At 42.3% G+C, this 21670-nt stretch overlaps 1 long non-coding RNA gene across 6 annotated transcripts in view; it reads left to right on the plus strand.

The window, feature by feature from the left end:
• LOC122934283 overlaps positions 1–21670 on the plus strand; it is an 898769-nt gene that overhangs the window by 182843 nt on the left and 694256 nt on the right. For 5 of the 6 annotated variants that reach the window (XR_006388647.1, XR_006388648.1, XR_006388650.1 and 2 more), the window contains one exon: positions 20859–20964. This is a non-coding gene — a long non-coding RNA (uncharacterized LOC122934283). The remainder of the gene's footprint in view (positions 1–20858; positions 20965–21670) is intronic. The other variant, XR_006388646.1, reaches the window with a different exon arrangement.

Below are 21670 nucleotides of genomic sequence, written 5' to 3' on the forward strand. Positions count from 1 at the left end.
GTGACAGTCACTTAGAGATATGTAATAGACCAAAGAGTAAAACCAAGAAATAACATAATAAAAGGCTAAAACTTCCAGAAATGTCCACTCAACACTATGAATCCTATGCTTACACAGTAAATACTACCTTGGCACTTGCCTTTTACTAATTTTTGGCAAAAAATCATATTTTCTATTGGCCTTTATTAAAAAAAATATTGAGCCATACTGTCACAAAGGGTTAACAGTTTTTCTAACTGTGTGACTGGTACTTTCACGTTCACTTTGTGACGGTCATCTAATAATCTTCTCTCTAAACTACTAAGAGGTCGCAAACACTTATTTAAGCCACATTCTTATCAGTAAGATAAGAACTGAGCTATAATGAGCAGAGATAAGGAGTCCATCTGCTCCCCAGATGACGGAAAAGACCACAGGCTGCTACTACAGTATCTCAGCTCTGTAGACAAAAAAGAATTATAAACCAATAAAAAAAGATTTTTGCTCAAAATAAGCACAATGCAATAATAATAAAAATCAATGCCCCGCAAAGGTGTACATAGCCTTTAAGTGCAATAGTTAAATTGTTAATTCATTGTGATTTTAAACTATTTGTATGGGGAACTAGTAAGTTCTTTAGAAGCCCCCAAAACACCAAGATACAGAAAATACACACATACCTGATCGTTACAACAATATCTATGCTAAAGCAAAAAATACAAAGATCAGCTATAGGGGAAGCAGGGGGAAGCTGCTGCTTTGTGGCTGAACTCGGAAGGGGCCCACCCAGAATAAGGACTAAAATATTTTATTATCAGGGCCCCCTCAACAGTATTATACAATGACATTATATACAGTGACACTGTAGGAAGCAGACTTTGTTTGCAGGGCCTCGTCTGAGAGAGCAATCTTTATAAGCCACAGAAGTGAGCGTTGCACAAGCGGAGAGTTTTGCTAAGAAGTTTCTGGTGGGGGGCAGCCCTGTTCAAAAATTTGCTGCGGGGCTCAGTTATTTCTAGTTACGCCATTGACTTTTCAGTAAAATTCTGGAGAGGTCATTTGATATAGGTCTTTGGTTTGCTTTTCAGCTTTGAGGTTAACTGGCCTTGGATCTATTTGGTCTCAGTAATATATCTTCTTTAACCAGTGGCATAACTAGAAATGACTGGGTCCCACAGCAAATTTTTGAACAGCTAGTCAAAATTGCTCTCTCAGACGAGGCATTTTAGCCGCTCCATCTATTTCCTACACTGTCTATGTATATAATGTAATTTTATAATGTTGTTGAGGGGGTCCTGACAATAAAATCTTTTAGTCCTCCTCCTGGGTGGGTCCCTTCTCAGTTTGGGCCCCAAAGCAGCCGCTTCCCTTATAGCTTTGCCCCTGTCTTTAACCTATCTGGATTTACAGTATCTATTTCACTTATAGTCTCCAGTCACACGTTCGCAATTCTGTTTCGCATTTTGCGGAATGGAATTGCAGACCCATTCATTTCTATGGGGCCGTACGATGTGCTGCCCGGATCCAGAAATGCGGATCCGCACTTCCGGGGTCCGCAATTCCGTTCCTGAAAAAACATGTCCTATTGCAATTGCGGCCAAGATTAGGCTTTTTCTATTATAGTGCCGGCAATGTGCGGTCCGCAAAATGCGGAACGCACATTGCCGGTGTCCGTGTTTTGTGGATCCGCAAAACACATATGGATGTTTGAATGGAACCTTAATGTAACAGCCTATTATTTACTCAATCTGGTGCATGTTGTTAGTAAGCTGAAGCAGAAAATAAGGCATGGTTGGTGATATATATGGTCTTCTTGGCCTAGAAAGATGTTTTAGTGCTCCTTCCTTTTTTTGTTTGACAGCCCAGTACATACAGCATCCTCAATGTAGTTCACTGGAGACCTGCGGGCAGGTCTGTAGCTATGAAGTCTGCCAGTAATACACATGCATTGAGGAGAAAGTCCATCTCTTTGTCATGCTTGTATGTGCTTTGCTATATTACAGTATGTCCAGAATAAAAAAGAGGGGATAACAGTTTAAATCTATAGACTATTTACTTTGCAGAGGCTGTGTGCGCAGTGAAGCACATGACGCTGGTATGGGCTATTGTGCTCACTCACAAGCCGATCCCCGACCATACCCCCGAATAATGACACATACACCAGGTTGGAATGAATTGGCCACAGCAGCCGTGTGTTAATACATAAATTAAAACTTTCCTTGAAAATATCTAATACCCAACCCATATGCAACGGCATATGACAACATTCTCCCCCCCAACATGTATAACATATAAAACCTATTAATGACGAGGGAGGTCCTCAAAGCCCCAAAATGTTTAATATAGGAAACCTTAAACCGCGGGATACTCCATTTTTTCCCCCCAGCCGATAAGCGCCAGCTCGGAGGCACCACTGATTGACCTAAAACCCCAGTTCTGCAAATACCAACCATGGGAGTCCAGCCCCAACCATGGAGCCCTCCCATCCTCCATAACCTGTTATTCCACCAACTCCGAGGACCTTCCGCCACCTAGACTGCCGTAACTCTAAACTTGTACTCCCTTCTGCTGTGACCTGAAAAACAAAAAACAACCTCCTCCAACCACAGACAATAATAACAATGACTAGAAACAATAATTATTTAGGGAGGGTGAGTGGTAGCTGCTTGATATATTATCCCTGTCTGCCCTATCTTTTCCTAAAATGGCTGCCACCTCTCTCTTGCCACCCCTATTTAAAAGCCCCCCTTCCTTAATCCACCCCTCACTTTTGAACCCCCCAATCCTGACCTGGCAGGAGTTCGATGACGCCCCACCTGCGTCATGCCGGGCCTCCCCGCAGGCTACGCCCTCTAGTCCAGCCACACTTGACGCTGGTATGGGCTATCGTGCTCACTCACAAGCCTACCCCCCACCATACCCCCGAATAACGACACATACACCAGGTTGGAATGAACTGGCCACAGCAGCCGTTTATTAATACATAAATTAAAACTTTCCTTGAAAATATATAATAACCAATCCATATGCAACGGCATATGACAACATTCTCCCCCCAACATATGTATAACATATAAAACGTATTAATGGCGAGGGAGGTCCTCGAAGCCCCAAAATGTTTAATATACAAAACCTTAATCCGCGGGGTACTCCATCTTTTGCCCCCAGCCGATGAGCGCCAGCTCGGTGGCACCACTGATGGACCTAAAACCCCAGCCCCGCAAATACCAACCATGGGAGTCAAGCTGCAACCATGGAGCCCTCCCATCCTCCATAACCTGTTATTCCACCAATTTCGAGGACCTCCCACCGCCAAGAATGCCCGTGCTTGAGACCTTAAGCATGAGTGTCCCTCCAAATTCCTTATGCTGTTTCAATGCCTCCTTGCAAACCCAAGTTCCACAGATCCATACTGATCGTATTTAGATGCTCTCCATCACTCCGCCAAAACGCTCCAGAGCCTTGTTCCAACTCAGCATGGCGCACAACCACGGCACCATTCCTTAACATGAATCTTCCCACTGCCCGGTTGACCTTTATCCATACCACATAGCACAACCTGCTGCCCCAGTGTTGCTCCCCAAAAGGCATTTTGCTACTTTAGATAGAGTGATTGCTCCCTTTCTTTGGAACAAGTCTTCTCCCAGAATAGCGAGATCTACCCTCCAGGCGTCTTGCCTGCGGGGAGGGCTTGCCTTACCAAACCTGTATATGTATTACGTGGCGGTTCAGCTGAGCTATGCGGCATGGTGGGTAAGGGCCGACTCGGGTAATCCGGCAGTAGTGTTAGAGGCTGCTTTGTTGGGGTCTTATGAGGCACTTACGAACCTGGTGTATAGGAGGGGGGCTAGATCTACAGGACACTACACACAATCGATGGCTGCTGTGGTGCAGATGTGGGTAAAATGGGGGCAGAGATGTAACCCTGAAGAGAAGGATATCATTTGGTCACCATATTTGCCTTTGTGGAGAAACGGGATGCTTCCGGAGATGTTCTCCTTAATAGAGTTTGAATTCTGGCCTCAGAGGGGGGTGCGTTACCTTACCCAGTTATATGACAAGGGCCTCTTTAGTCCCTTTGCTAGTTTGAAACAAGAATTTAATTTGCCCCAGCGCTGTTTATTCAGATACTTTCAACTCAGACATGCCTGTCAGGCTCAGTTTGGTAGAGGACCTTTAAATCTGAAGTGTGGTCCCATTGAGGCGGCGGTTAGGAGGGTTCCTTTGGTCAAACCTGTGTCGACCCTGTATGCGTCCCTGATGTCGTTGCAGGACTCCCCCATAGATAGAGCGTTTGTTAGATGGAAAAGGGATATTGGAGATCTAGAAGATGCACATGTTAAAGAAGTTAGCTGTACATGGAGATCTACAGTGGTAGGTGCTAGGGATCAATTGATTCAGGTTAAGTGGCTCCATAGGATTTATTATACTCCTGCGAGGTTATTTAAAATGGGGAAATTGCCAAACCCTCACTGCACTAGATGTGGACATGAAAATGGTTATTTTTTACATATGGTTTGGCAGTGTCCGATTATCCATAGCTTCTGGGAGGAGGTTCATAAATATTTGAATGATAAACTGGGCTTTCCTAATGTATGTACTGAGCTCACTGGTTTGTTGGGGGTAGTTAATGAGATCGTTCCCACTAAATTTGGCAGAAAGCTGTATAGAATACTCCTATATTATGCTAGGAAGGTTATCCTTCTTAACTGGAAAATCCTAAGTTTCCTACGCTGCAACAATGGGTGCGTTTAGTTAATGCTGATCTTGAACTATATAAATTTGTGTATGAGAAAAGAGGGATCCCTGACCGCTTCATGGAGATATGGGACCCATGGATTGGAGCTCAAACTTTGGTACCATAGATGTTGGACTGTTTGTTTCCGACCAATGAAGGTGTGTGTGACTGAGTGTGTGAGTGTGCAGTACCTCTTACTAGCCTTAAAGCATAGTGTGTTGGGTATGGTTTCTCCTCAACCGGATATTTTCTTCAGACCCGAATGCGGGTCATGAGGAGCGGTCATGATTATTCCCATATCTATGATTTGTACTGGACTCGATTGATGATTGTCTGTATCGATGTGCTGTTATGCTTTTTGTTAAATCAATTAATAAAAAGATACTATTAAAAAAAAAAAAAAAAAAAACACAACCTGGCACTGTGTATAGTACAATCCTGCACCCTAAGCTTCACCCTGTCCTAATAGAGGTCAACGTCCTCCTGGAACAAACCACCCGGTCTCCGAACACTCCCGCTGACTAATTCCCCTAGACGCAGAGCCCCAAAGTAGGCCAAAGAGAAGGCCAGCCTAAATGACGCCAATTCAAAACCTGACTTGCAAACCGTCCCTGCATGTATGCCTAAATCCAACAACAATGCAAACGAAACCGGGCGCCTATCAATCTCACTATTCTTTTGATGCCTCCAGCCCTTTAATGCCTGAGCCACTAAAAAACGCTTAATGACATCCGGCAAGCCTCGTAAGCGACAACCGAAAGCCACACCTGCCACCAACCTGTTCAGCTTCGCTATGGACCAACCTTCATCCTTGAAGTGACCTAAAAACAGTAACATGGTTGGCTCTACGTCACCGCCCGCAGCATCCACATCAACACCTAATGTGTTACACCAACGTTCCCAATAGCCCCACACCCTACCGTATGCGTCCCACATATTCAGGGCCAATGAAGACCATATCAACCTTGCTACCATTCCTCCAGCAGGTCCCAAAAACAGGTCGGGCAGGAGAGGGGGAACTCCTCTGCCTCTGGCACTAGCATCTGAAAACGCTCCCACTGGAAACGAGAAAGCGCATCAGCTATGCAATTTTTAACCCCTGGAACATGACCTGCCACCACCCACGCATTCAGCGGTCTTTGAGCTCTATGTAATGGAGGACTACAAAGCACACACCCTCACTTCCTGAAAACCATCTCAGTGTCTCTGCTGCTATAGAAGGGCTTAACATAACAACCAGCAGTGGACATCAACTTAGCAGGAAGGGAGACCTCAGTGGCCAGCAATTTAAAGCATTTTTAAAAGGTTAAGACAGCATTTTTGTTACATAAAATGTTTTATATTTTTGCTGTTAAGGACATTGGTAACAGATAAACATAAGTTGTGAAAGTACAGTGACCATTTAAGCTTTATTTTGTTCAGCTTCTCCAATATTACAATTTTGTGCATATAAATATCTCACATAAGTTGGAAAATGGGATTTGCTTTTAGGTGTTTCCCTGTTTCTTTAAATGGGGTTTCCCGAGACTTTTATATTCTCCTAGGCTGCAGCGCTGGCCAATCGCAGCGCACAGCTCACAGCCTGGGAGAAAAAAACCTCCCAGGCTGTAAGCTGTGCGCTGCGATTGGCCAGCACTACAGCCTAGGAAAAGGAGACGCCCACAGGACAAGGGAAGACCCGCCTACTATAACTTAAGGAGCAAAGGTACCGGAGCATATAACGGGAGAACGGAGCGGCGCCCAGGGATAATAGTAAGTGCAGTGAGATCCCCGGGTGCCGCTCTATATGGCAGCATACTCAGTTCACATAGTTTATACAAGTGAAAGGTCCTCTTTAAGGACCAGGCCATTTTTAAAAAATCTGACCAGTGTCACTTTATGTGGTGATAACTTTAAAACGCTTTGACTTATCCAAGCCATTCTGAGATTGTTTTTTCGTCACATATAGTACCGTATTTTTCGCCCTATAAGACACACTCCCCCCCCCCCCCCAAAAGTGGGACGGAAATAGAAGTGCGTCTTATAGGGCGAATGCTGCATTTTTCTGAATTTTCAGTGATACGCCGCGATGCCGCGCGGTGGGTGTATCAGCTGAGAGGGAGGAGGGGCTGGGGACCGGCATCTGCTTTTATATTTACAGCGGGGCCCGTGCAGTGACTGTATTCTACTACACGGGCCCCGCTCACTGTATATAATCTTATCTATAATTGTAGGCATTGTTAATATATAAAAGTTCAGGGTAATCAGCGCCTGTATACTTACAAGTGCTCGTAGCAGAGAGGAGGGAGGAGGCAGGCCGGGAGGACGGGCGGCTGGCAGTGTGAGTCACAACGCCACGCGCCTGCGCCGCCCACTTTATGAATGAAGCATGCGGCGTGGACGCAAAACGTAGTGACTCACGCTGCCAGCGCCCGTCCTCCCGGCCTGCCTCCTCCCTCCTCTCTGCTAAGAGCGCTTGTAAGTACGATATACAGGCACTGATTACCTTGAACTTTTATATATTAACAATGCCTACAATTATAGATAAGATTATATACAGTGAGCGGGGCCCGTGTAGTAGAATACAGTCACTGCAAGGGCCCCGCTGTCATTACAAAAAAACCAGATGCGACCCCCACCCCCTGTACTGGGGGTCATTCACACCGCAGGGACTCTATTATGGGGGGATCTGTGGATAACACATAGCATAAGATGCTATATATGTGTCACCCACAGATCCCCCCATAACTGTGCCACCCAAAGATCCCCCATAACAGTGCCACCCACAGATCCCCCATAACAGTGCCACCCACAGATCCCCATAACAGTGCCACCCACAGATCCCCCATAACAGTGTCACCCACAGATCCCCCATAACAGTGTCACCCACAGATCCCCCATAACAGTGTCACCCACAGATCCCCCATAACAGTGTCACCCACAGATCCACCATAATAGTGTCATTCACAGACCACCATTAGTTCAAAACCCACCAAAAGCACACCTTTTGGTTCAAAATTGTTATTTTCTTATTTTCCTCCTCAAAAACCTAGGTGCGTCTTATGGGCCGGTGCGTCTTATAGGGCGAAAAATACGGTACTTCATGACACTGGTAAAATGGAGTCTAAAAAATTATTTTTTATTTATAAAAAAATTGTAAATTTCCTAGTTTCAATTTCTCTACTTCTACAATACATAATAATACCTCCAAAAATAGTTATTACTTTACAATCCCCATATGTCTACTTCATGTTTGGATCATTTTGGGAATGCCATTTAATTTTTGGGGGATGTTACAAAGCTTAGAAGTTTAGAACTGATTTTACAAATGTTGTTAACCCGTAAGGTGTTCCACAAGGGTTAATGGCAAATGGACTAAAATTTTCAGAATTTAGATTTTTGGGCAAATTTTTTATTTTAATCAATTTTTTTCAGTAACAGAGCAAGGGTTAACAGCCAAACAAAACTCAATATTTATGGCCCTGATTCTGTAGTTTGCAGAAACACCCCATATGTGGTTGTAAACTACTGTACGGGCACACAGTAGGGCGTAGAGGGAAAGGAGTGCTGTGTGGTTTTTGGAAGGCAGATTTTGCTGGACTGGTTTATTTACACCATGTCCCATTTAAAGCCACCCTGATGCACCCCTAGAGTAGAAACACCATAAAAGTAAGCCCATCTAGGAAACTACACCCCTCAAGGTATTCAAAACAGATTTTTACAAACTTTGTTAACCCTTTAGGTGTTCCACAAGAGTTATTGGCAAATGGATATGAAATTTAAGAATTAAAATTTTTGGGCACATTTTCCATTTTAATCCATTTTGTCCCATAACAAAGCAAGGGTTAACAGCCAAACAAAACTCAATATTTATTGCCCTGATTCTGTAGTTTGCAGAAACAACCCATATGGGGTCATTAACTACTGTACAGGCACACGGTAGGACGTAGAGGGAAAGGTGCACTGTGTGGTTTTTGGAAGGCAGAAATTTTGCTGAACTGGTTTATTTACACCATGTCCCATTTAAAGCCCGCTGATGCACCCCCAGAGTAGAAACTCCATAAAAGTGACCCCATTTTGGAAACTACGGGATAAGGTGGCAGTTTTTTGGGGACTATTTTAAGGGTACATATGATTTTTGGTTGCTCTACATTTTTGTGAGGCAAGGTTACCAAAAATTAAAATTCTGAAATTTCATCTCCATTTGCCATAAACTGTTGAGGAATACCTAAAGGGTTAAAAAAGTTTGTAAAATCAGTTTTGAATACCTTGAGGGGTGTAGTTTCTTAGATAGGGTCACTTTTATGGAGTTTCTACTCTAGGGGTGCATCAGGGGTTCTTCAAATGGGACATGGTGCAGAAAAAAAAGGCCATAAAAATCTGCTTTCCAGAAACCATATGGCGTTCCTTTCCTTCTGCGCCCTGCCGTTTGGTCATACAGCAGTTTACGACCACATATGGGGTGTTTCTGTAAACTGCAGGATCAGGGTAATCAATATAACGTTTTGTTTGGCTGTTAACCCTTGCTTTGTTACTGGAAAAAACTGATTTAAATTGAAAATATGGCCAAAAATAGCAGTTTTTGCATAGTTTTAATTAAGTTTTTTTTTACCCTGTTCATCTGAGGGGTTAGGTCATGGGGTATTTTTATAGAGCAGATTCTTACGGACACAGCAAAACCTAATATGTATAATTTTTTTTTTTTTTTACAAAATAATATTTTTGAGAAAACAAATCTTTCTGTTTTAGTGTCTCAAGTCTGAGAACCATAATTTTTGTCCGATTGTCAGTGGTTAAATGGAATTAAAATTGGGGAAGGGGATTAAAAATGTAGTACTTCATGGAACTCCCTGAAGCAATTGTTAATGCAGAGGCCCGGATGATTGGGGCACGTGTAACACTGAGTGGTGGTGTCCTTCCGTATCCTCCTCCTGTGACATACTCTGCACTTTTTTGGGGACAGTCCCTTCTTTCCAGTATGGGGGACCACACCTGGAAATTGTTGGCCAGGGACGATCCGGGCGCCTCCAGTTCCCGAGGTACTACTGCCTGCTCTTTCCCGGTCAGAAAAGATCAGGGCCTTGAGGACTGCCTCATAGAACTGGAGGAATTTCCCTGTGTTGCCAGCTCTCCGGGACATCACAAAAGAGTTACAAGGCAACCTGTATCAAGTAGACCGCAACTTTTTTGTACCATGCCCGCGTTTTGCACATGGCGTTATATGGCTTGAGGACTTGATCAGAGAGATCAACTCCTTGTAGTCGACGATACAATCGGGCTTGAGGACCGTTGCACAGGGACAGGGATGATGCCGTTACCGTGAATTGTGGACAGTACAAGGACATCCCTGCTGTCCTTATATCTGACCAGCAACAGGTTTTCACTGGTAAGGGCACGGGTCTAACCCCTGGGGGATAGGTACCTGGAGGGGGCGGGTAGGGAGGCCGCGTAGATTTTTCCGCACTGTCCCACAAGCGGACGTGGATCTGGCGGCGAGGGACTGGAACAAGGGGATACTAGTATCAAAGTTATCCACGTACAGGTGGTAACCCTTATCTAGCAGTGGGTACATAAGGCCTCACACAAGTTTCCCGCTAACACCCAGAGTGGGGGAACATTCTGGGGGGTTCAATACGGGAATCTTGCCCCTCGTACATACGAAACTTGTAAGTGTACCTGAGGTACTCTCACAAAGTTTGTACAGCTTCACGCCATACCTCGCCCGCTTAGAGGGAACATACTGGCAGAAAATGAGTCTCCCCTTGAAAGCAATAAGAGACTCATCAACTGCAACCTCCTTTCCAGGTACATAGGCCTCCAAAAATGTGGCCCCGAAGTGATCGATGACCTGCCTGATTTTGTACAGGCGGTCATAGGCAGGATCACCTCAGGAGGACATGCTGCATTATCTGCATAATGCAGGCATTTCCGAATGGCTTCAAACCGGGTACGTGTCATGGGCGTACTGTAAAGTGGGGTCTGGTAGAGGACGTCCCCACTCCAGTAATGCCTTCCACTGTGATCTTTGGCTAGACCCATGTGCAGCACAAGGCCCCAAAACGTCATCATCTTGGCTGCACTGACCAGGGTCCAGCCTCCGGACCTATCTAAAAAGTAGCCCGGGTGTTGAGCAATGAACTGTTGGGCGTACAAGTTTGTTTTCTCCACCATCAGATTCACAAAGTGGTTGAAAAAAATACTAAAATAGTCATATTCAGTGAAGCCCACTGTAGGAATCTGGATTCCTGATTGGCCAACAAAATCAGGAATCACAGGCTCAAAATGCTCTGGGGTACACCAGGCAAGTTCACCGGTAGGGGGCTCAGGTGGACTTATCTGGTGGGCCGGAAAACTAGTACGAGACCCAAAGCTGCTCGTACTAGGGTGGGCCACAGGGTCCCTGGCATGGCGGTCCCCTTGCTCCGCCTGGCGGCGTCTCCGCTGCCTTGGGGGCTCATCATCATCGCTAGATGATGAGGAGATCGCGGATGACAAGAAAAAAGTGGGGTCATCCTCGTCCTCACTGGGGCTCTTGGATTCGGAGGCAAGCAGGACGTATGCCTCCTCGGCCGAGAACATCCGGCGGGCCGAACGGGAGTGTGTGTGTGTGCGCGTGCGTGGGAAACTTTATTCAGTGTGCGTGTGTGTGGGGGACGGGTGTTCGCGTACTTTGCCCTACACCTAACAGAAAAAAAAAAATATTTGAAATTACCAAAAAGTTTAAAAGAAAAAAAAAAAGATTCAAACACACTGACCAGCGGTATGAAGCTGATCAGCGGTGGGGTGGGCGATTCGCTAACAGTGGCTGGACGCTAAGAGTGACAGCCACAGTCAGCTTATGAAAAAAAATAAAACACTTGCGCCCCAAGGGGGCGGGGGTACAAGCTGCAGCACCCCTAGGGGGTCTGGGGTCACACAGCTGAGTGCTGTGGATCCCAGACACCCGAACCGGGTGCTACAACACAATAAAAAAACTTTTTTTTCCCCCCAACTCTCCCTCACTATCCCTGCCTAATCTACCTCTCCCAACCTCCCAAATATGCCTATTTGTGCCTGATGGCACAGTAGTCAGAGCTCCTCTCTCTTTCCGCTCAACGGACGTGTATGAGCGGGGAGAGGAGCTCCGGCAATTCAAATTTGCCGCTGCTCCCGCCCACCTGCCAAGCTAGCCAATCAGAGGCGATGGTTGGTTGCCAGGGATGGGACTAGAAGCCTGTTGTGGCAGTGTTGTTTTATTTTTCATTTTAAATTTATTTGTTCCTTACGTTTATTTTTTATTTTACACTTTGTGTCCACCAAAAGGTCACATAAGACCCTTGAGGGACATTTAACATTACATTTTATTTTGGCTGATTTGTCCTGTAAGTGACATAGTATTCCCAGTTACAGGAGAATACAGCTCCCAGAGAGATTGTACAGGGCTGTACAATGTCACTACAGAGCTTGCGCAGCCACATGACCACTCGGACTGAAGGAAGAGGCAGCATAGCCGCTTCCTGATCGATATACACAGCGCTCGTTGACCACTATCTATAAAGCAATGGGAAAGGCAAAGACTGTGAAAAACTGTCCTTACCTTCTCTATGGGGAACCCTGCTGTCAGTAATAGCCAACCCCCCCCCCCCCCCCCCCACTCCTGCTGGTGCACAATTAGTGTGCAACTGCAATCTATGCAAGGACATTTTAAAACATCCGTGCAAAGATGAAGGACAACCGTCCAGATGTACTGTATATAGTCAACAGGCGGTCATGGGTTAACATTAGTTCTTATGGCTTAAAATAAATTTTTGAAGGCAAAAGGCTTCTCATTTTTTCTTAAATTTTTAATAATACTTGCTATAGGGAATTTACAAGGTTTAAGTGGTTGGCAGAAAAAGGGTATTTGCTACATTCATCAGATCATCTCCTCTAGTGATATAAGAGGCTTCCTGTCCCTTCAGCTTGAATTTAGTTTATATCAAAAATGAGTTGTTTCGGTTTTTACAGCTTCGTCATGCTATAGAAAATGAGCCTGTAGACTTTTGAAACGAAACCACTCTGAGGAATAAATTTAGTTTGAAACCTTACTTAAAAAGCAGGAGAAAATGTATCTCTATGCTTTATTATATATTATCTTCTATGACCAAATAATCTATATTTCAAATAAAATGGTGGTTCTTGGACTCCATGGAATCTTTAGCAGTGTAGCATAAAGTAAAACAAAATACACACTAGGGCATATTTACTAAGCCTGTAGATGTCATAAACTTAGACAAGCAATCTAGACCTGCATCAGATGATTCACAATAACTATTGGTTGGTTTACTTTGAGAAATAATTTTATGCCAGGATTGTGGTACTGTTTTTGGCACAAAACATTGCACCTTAGCCCCTGCCTTTTTCCTATGAAGCCACACACGCTTTTCCAGTAAGCCTTGTACCCTTTTTTGGCTGGGTGCAGAAATTTTCTCTGAACCTACATACCCCAACTTGCGTCACTTTTTGACAAAATTTACAGAAAAGTCTAGGTGCGCTCCTATTAATAAATCCTGTAGACAGAACTGTTCTCTTCATCTAAATTATTTCAAATTAGGTATGCAAACGAAAGATACCTGTCTGAGATGCAATTCTTCCCCCCTTGTGACCTAGTCCATATTTTGTAGCATTGCCGAAAACTATATCGAAATTGGGACTTTATAATACAATTTATATGCAAGCTACAGCTACACAAGGTTGGGATGAACATTTTTTTTTACAGCTTCCTGACTTTGCATGTGTAGCCCACCTCGGAAAATTATCCACACCGTTATCAACAATTACAGAATTTCAAATATACTGTATGTCAATCTGAAATTTAAAAAAATATATTATTTTATGCAACAGTGATATCCTATACATCAAACTTGTGAGCCCCCCCCCCCCCCCTTAGAATTTAATAACTGATTTGGCACCCTATAAATATACTTGCATACATACATTATACCTACACTCCCTCACAACATTAAATCCATCCATTTCTAGGAGTGCACAGACCATTCAGCTTGTGCACTGCCAGGAAGGGGGAGACCTGAGGCGTGGACAACACACAGCTAATTTTCCCTGCCTTTTTGCACCCTCGAAATACAAATAGATTTGTATTATCAGTACCAATACAATATTGAATTCACACTGTCTCCAAGTAGCACTTGCGCCTATATTGCAAAGTACAGGCCCTCACTCGGTTGGGAGCAAATGTTAGCATCACCACCGTTATAAATTCTTCAAATATTTTTATATATTTATAGTGTATCTCTGATTTGAAATTTTCTGTATGCTTTATACTTATATAATGCAGAAATACACAGCCTTTTCTCATCCATGGACCACATTGAACCCATTAAACTGGAATGAACCAATTCTAAGGGCCACAGAATAAAACTTGAGGGGGTATCACCATATGAGACATTAATGCTACATATATGCCATCAATGTCTAATTGCTGGTTCCACTTCCTGGACTCCTGCCTATTAGGAGAATGGGGGTACCCATTCACAATCCAGAAAGGAAGAGATCATGCATGAATGTGGCTCTTTCCATTGTCTCCCCCAAAAAATGAAACTATAATGAACATGCCACATGACTAACTCTTCACCTCATCTATGTGTTTATGGGAGTGCCACATAGGGGTTTACAGAGGATTACAGAAACGGACACACAGTGCACACACAGTACATCATTTGTACTTATCTGGCACTGCTCCCATGCTACGCAGCCACCAGACACAGAGAAGTATGTTTTTGTAACTGGATGGTTTGGAGGTGCATAGAATGGTAGTGTGGGCTGCATGTGGCCCCCAGGCTGCAGGTTGTTCATCCCTGATATAATGTATACATGGTGAACCAAGTATTTAAGTGTATGTTTCTCTTAACACTAATTAGTTAGAAAGGAGAAATAACTATAACAAGGGGGCATTCACCATATATAGAGGAAAGGTTACACCAAAATAGAAGAGGGTTCTTTACTGTAAGAACATTGAGACAATGGTACTTTCTGCCAGAGGAGATTGTCATGATGAACCTACTAGGGAAAGAAAGTTCCAGGGGAGAGCAGCACTACAATTACTTCAATAGGTGTTTTCAGAGAATTAGTCCTCAAGGGTGTAGTGGGTGCAAGCAGTGTCGAACCCTGTCCTATAGTCCCAGACAGTGAAGTTCAAAAAGTAAAACTGCAGCACTCCTACCATTCTAGGCAAAGCGGTTATTTTTTTTATTAGGCATCAATACAAGGTGATGTTTCGACTCGCCTGAGTCTTTTTCAAGCTTGAAAAAGACCCAGGAGAGATGAAATGTCGCCTTGTATTGATACCTAATTAATAAATAACCACATTGCCTTGAATTAGAGGAGTGCTGCAGTTTTACTATTTAAACATTCCTACTATGGAGGCAGACCACACAACTGGCGCTGAACTCCTTCTGTTTCGTGACATAGATCCATTGCATTTTCTACAGCTGCCAAAACAATTTTTAAGGCTTTCATTTATCTCAAAGGTAGCTGTATAAATTCCAATGCACTGAGCTCCCCCTATTGGTGACGGAAGGCAGAAAGTTTTATTATGCACTATATGAGATAAAGCAGAGGATTTCGAGTTCTGTGGGGAGATTTATTGTTGTATTTATGCCAGCTATCTGGTGTAAATACATAGAGAAATATGGTGTTCACAATGAGCTCCATATTTATAAAGCACCTGCATACTACGGTTTGCTTTGGGGCCCTATGAGATCTGTGTATGCCCATTCCAGGATACCTTATTTGAGAATAACAGTAAGTTATCATTACTAGATTTCCGTAGAAGGGTCTTGGATCCAGGAAGTTATTCTGTTTGTCAGATTTGGAAAGAAGAACCTGGAAGGAATGGTTTTCCATAATATGAAGAAAAATGACTGTAACTTTAAAGTTCTGAAGGTTTTTCTTCTGAACTTACAAGCTGTGGGGGGAATTTATTAAGTGCTGGACTCCAGAATTCTCATTCCAAAAGGATGGCATGTAAAAACTGGAGTAGCATTTCTAGACAAAAGGTAGGTTTAGAGTTACTTTAAATTCATATATATAAAAAAAAAAAAAAAAAAAAGCGTGCAGCATTTGATAAATTTCACACAAACTAAGTGATTGCAGACTTAAGCAAAACTGATTTTAAAAATTCCCCTCATGATGAATTCCCCCTATCTTTCTATTGTCACTCTTACAGTCATTATGCTTGTCAGTTCTTTTATCTCCACCATTCAGTCTATTCTATATTTCATCATGACCATAGAAGAAGGTTGCTTACTGTAAGAGCATTAAATGACCCTTTAGATGAGATGATACAGCACAGGCGTTCCTCCCCGACAATCGCCCGCTCATCAGCGGAGGAGACAGCTGCATTTAAATTTCACGCACACAATCTCTCACGCCCCTACACACAGGCCTCAGATTGAACCTAGATCACACCCTGAAACAACCTTTCATGCACGTCAACACGCTGCCACCATCTGTGACATATAAATGAATATACCAATTAATTAGGGGCTCATAGAAAACCCCATACCACCCCACTTGCAAGCAGGCTCACAGTAGCACAGGCCACACTTATAGCAAATACAAACTGGATTCCAAAAAAGTTGGGACACTAAACAAATTGTGAATAAAAACTGGTAAAAATAAAAAATTGAAATGGGTATATATTTGTTTTTTGTTAAGTTGCCTAATAATTATGTACAGTAATAGTCACCTGCACACACAGATATCCCCCTAAAATAGCTAAAACTAAAAACAAACTAAAAACTACTTCCAAAAATATTCAGCTTTGATATTAACCCCTTCACGTCTGCAATCTGTATATATACGTGATAGCTGCACATACCCCGTGCAGCTACCACGTATATAAACGTTCTGGCAGCTCTTTAATCCAAGCGCTGCAAAGCGCTTGGATTAAAGCTTCTGCCCCTGCCCTGTATGCTGTCACGGACAGCATACAGTGCAGTAATGCCGGCAAGGGACCAATCAGAGTGGCCCCTTGCCGGCAATCGATCCGATTGGTTAGTCTGTGCAGACTAACCAATCGGATCGCGGCAGTGATAAAATGCCGGTTTCAGGCTCTGATCTGCGCTCTATGCTGACACTCTCCTGTAACCCCTATAGATGCCGCGGTTGCGGCATCCATGGGGTTAACAGAGGGAGGGAGCTCCCTCTCTCCACCATCGGGGCTGCAGCGCTGTGATTGCAGCACCCGATGGTTGCCATGGCAAAGGCGTCCAGTGCTGCCACCTACAGGCAATCTGGAAGTACTATACTTTGGAATGCAAGAGCATTGCAAAGTATAGTACAACTATCAGCCCCACTGGATCTTCAAGATCCAAGAGGGAACTGATAAAAAAAGTGAAAATAATAAAAGTAAAAATAAATAAATAAATAAAATGTAAATTAGAAAAAAGAAATTGCCTTTTCCTATAAAAAAATGAAAAAATAAAATAAAATACACATATTAGGTGTCGCCGCGTCCGTAACGACCATCTCTATAAATATATCACATGATAGACCCCGTCCGATAAACACCATAAAAATAAAATTAAAAAAACAGTGCCAAAAAAGCCAATTGTCACCTTACATCACAAAAAGTGCAACAGCAAACGATCAAAAAGGCTTATGACCCCCAAAATAGTACCAATCAAACCGTCACCTCGTCCCGCAAAAAATGATACCCTATTTAAGACAATAGCCCAAAAAATAAAAAAGCTATGGCTCTCAGACTATAGAGACACTAAAACATCATTTTTTGGGTTTCAAAAATGCTATTATTGTGTAAAACTTAAATAAATAAGAAAAAGTATACATATTAGGTATTGCCACGTCCGTAACGATCTTCTCTATAAAACTATCATATGACCTAACTCCTCAGATGAATGCTGTAAAAATAAATAAATGAAAACTGTTCCAAAACAGCAAATTTTGGGGTCACCTTGCCCCATAAAGTGTAATAATGAATGATCAAAAAATCCTATGTACCCAAAAATGGTACCAATAAAAACCTCAACGCTTTCTGCAAAAAACGAGCCCCTGCACAAGATGATCGGCACAAAAATAAAAAACATATGGCGTTCAGAAAACCAATCCAGCACAATTTACCTTCCAAAAACCGTATGGCATTCCTTTCCTTCTGCGCCCTGCCGTGTGCCCGTACAGCAGTTTACGACCACATGTGGGGTGTTTATGTAAACCGCGGAATCAGGGTAATAAATTATGAGTTTTGTTTGGCTGTTAACTCTCAATGTGTTAAAGAAAAAAAAAATTATAAAATGGAAAATCTGCCAAAAATGTGAAATTTTGAAATTTCATCCCCCTTTTCCTTTAATTCTTGTGGAACGCCTAAAGGGTTAACAAATTTTTTAAAATCAGTTTTGAGTAACTTGAGGGGTGTAGTTTCTACAATGGGGTCATTTATGGGGGTTTCCACTATGTAAGCCCCACAAAGTGACTTCAGACCTGAACTGGTCCTTAAAAAGTGGGTTTTGGAAATTTTCTTAAAAATTGTAAGAATTGCTTCTAAACTTCTAAGCCTTCTAACGTCCTAAAAAAATAAAATGACATTTCCAAAATGATGCCAACATAAAGTAGACATATGGGGAATGTTAAGTAATAAATATTTTATTAGATATGACTTTCTGTTTTAGAAGCAGAGAAATTGAAATTTGGAAAATTGTGAATTTTTCCAAATTTTTGGTAAATTTGGGATTTTTTCATAAATAAAGGTGAAATATATTGACTCAAATATATGACTGTCATGAAGTACAATGTGTCACGAGAAAACAATCTCAGAATGGCATGGATAAGTAAAAGTGTTCCAAAGCTATTACCACATAAAGTGACGCATGTCCGATTTGAAAATTTTGACCTGGACATTGGGGCATCAATGACCCTTGGTCATGAAAGGGTTAATGAGTTTTTTGGGTTCATTGAGAACATGGTTGTTGTTCAATAATAAAATTAATCCTCAAAAATACAACTTGCCTAATAATTCTGCACTCCCTGTAGTGTCCCAACTTTTTTGGAATCCGGTTTGTACACGGTAACGCACACCGCACTCACACTTAAAAATGGAGGTTACTGGGATCATTCAGGGTACAAGGCAAAACCATTAAAGATGTGATTTAATGTACTAAAATGGTACAGTACTTAATTACAAATACCTAAAGAAAAAAGAGACATACATAAACGTGCACGAGACAGTTATAAAAATAAAAGGATAAAAACAGAAAGGTTCTTACTAGTGAATTGGGTGATTAGAGTCTGTTCTGATTCCGGGGACAGGAGGACGTGGAACACAACCCAATGTTAATCGGGTTCCCAAATTGTGTCAATGGAATGTTTTCAATTGTTCATTATAATCGCCATTCAGTAGAGGGTGGAGCTGAAGGGGTCTCCCTCTCATTCTCGACCCAGCCTTCTGGGCAGGCACTCATTACCTGTGCATGCTCCACCTCACTTACTCAGCTGGCAGACATTAAATATTAATAAAACATGACTTCCCATCCACACTAATGAATATTTAGGCCCAACATGTTTTAATAATGTATATTTCATAAGGCTGATCATTCTGATACCACATATGACCGATGTAGGGGTCCCAGAAGGTGAGATTATGTGGGAATGCTGGCTGTCGGGTGGAATGTTTGGACTCCCTACGATGCCCCCATTATACACAATGCAATGATTACATTAATTAATAAGCGAGTTGTACCAGAGATGAGTTATTGCTTATGTGATATTGTCTTCATCTTCTGGTACTCTATCTGAAAAGCTTCTGGACCCCTGTCGTGGAGGTGCTCTTCTCTCACAGTGTCTACATTTCCAGTGTCTAGCATCTTCATTACCATTTGCAAAGGGCTGTTTTTTTAATATTCAAGTGGAGTCACACGACATGGATATAAAAACATACACAGATGATAAAGTTATGAGAAAGGTTGTCAATTTCTCACACTTCATAAATGTGGCATAAAAGTTATCTACTCCGAAATACGGGGAAACTGTTCACTCTGCTTCTGAAAGTGGTGCAGGAAGGCACACCTCTCAAATTGTTGCAGTATTTTGCCCAAATCCCTGCATGCGATAGCACTTGCAACATTTCCACACCATAAACCTGGAGCACCCCATAATTGATAAAAGTTCCCCCACATGTGCATTTGACCAAACCACACATACATGTTATAGAGGATTATCGCTTATATGCATTTGGGAATGGTTGCTCAGCTGACAACTGTCTCCTATGCATGCGTACTTGAAGTGGGTGATAACTTTGGACAGTTTCTTTTTGTTAGAAGCATACCAGACCATATGCTAAATACAGTATCCACTTCTGGGTCAGTGATTAATCAGCTGTAATCTGTAGAGGTATTGAGCATTGAGTGTCAAATTTCTTCTGCAGTGCCACCACTGACAAAAAAAATAATGGCACTTTTCCCATATAAATGTATTAGTGGGTAGAGATGGCCAGAACACATGCGATCTGCCATCTTAACTAAAAAGTCAGGCGAGGCACAGGTAAGTCCTTACCTGTGCCTGTGCGTGAGCCGGTCTGAAATGAAATGCGGTCTCCGGGAGCAGGCAGTTCCGATCCATTTCTTGCTTTGGCTTCAAAAACTGCATTAAAAAAACTGAAAGTGGAAATCCAAGCTAATGTTACAACTGCAAGTTGCATATATGGTGCAGATTTTCAGCAGTTGAATTGCATTCCGAAAATCCAAAGCATTTATAGTGACAGCAAAGTGGATTAAAAAAAAAAAAATGTCAGCCACATGCTGCAGGGTGTGTTTATTTGGTTACTCTTTATAGTGTATTTGGTAATAAATGTTCCAACCCAAAATAAAACCTGACTTTTTATGTTTGAATGCAAGTAATGGCTTACTTTCTCCCAAGGTTTCCATCTGATTCCCCTTACAATCGACACTTTTCCATGTAGTTTTTGAGTTTACTACAGAAATCCTATGGTGTCCATATGTTTCTCTGCAACTTTAAAGGAAAAATCAATGAGTACTGTAAGCCTAATCATTATGTTGGTGACATGTGATTTTACTGTTACAACATCTAGTTAACTTTTCCACAGCTCTGTTAACATTATTTCCTTTGCATATAGAAATATTAAGGGTTTCTCTGTCTCTCTCTCTCTCTCTAGCCCACACTTGGCTGGTTACTGGAAGTGCAGAGATCCAAAAGCCATGGGAACTTGACCAGTCACAGTCAGAAGTATGACAAGAATCGTCGAGAGGAAGTGATGGTGGGTGAGTCAGCATGACTAATTTCTTTCATTATAAGTTTGATTTTTTTTTTTCCTTTTTGAGCTTGTAGGTGTAAATGCTTATTAAAAAGAAATACAGTTAGTTCTACAGCCTTGGATATCAGGATCTGCCTGTAGATTTTTGGAAATTACAGAGTTGGAGTCATCCAGTGGGTATGTAGATTTGTATGATGCTGGTGGACAGGTTGTTTTATTTGAAATGTAGTACTTTATTGCTTTGTAACTTTATTGTAGTGTTGTCCTAGTAGCTACATTGTAGCATCACATTTGTCACAGTTTGTGTCATTGATGCAATGGATATTGGATTTGAATGAAGTCTCGCTCTGACATACAAGCCTTGAACAAATATTCACACCTTGTATATAGTTTCTCAGATATACAAAGTTGCTTTATGTGTTATTTTTTGTGAACAGCTTTGTCCTGCTGGATCTACATTTCCTTATTGTGTTGTGCAGTTTGACTTCTGTGGTGATATACTAAAAGATATAAAAATTGTAAAAGTACAATGGCCCAGATTCACTGATGTGTCTGCACCAAAAATCTATCTAAAAAGTGGCACAGTATGGTGCATCTAGGTTTTTAGACAGATTTTTGGCTAAAACACATTAGTAAATCTGAGCCAATTTGTTTACGGTGGCATATGCATCATAGGAGCGAAATAGAGCCATTTTCTAGCACTTCACGTTATT

The sequence above is a fragment of the Bufo gargarizans genome, chromosome 4 (genome assembly GCF_014858855.1).
Source record: "Bufo gargarizans isolate SCDJY-AF-19 chromosome 4, ASM1485885v1, whole genome shotgun sequence".
Taxonomy (NCBI): domain Eukaryota; kingdom Metazoa; phylum Chordata; class Amphibia; order Anura; family Bufonidae; genus Bufo; species Bufo gargarizans.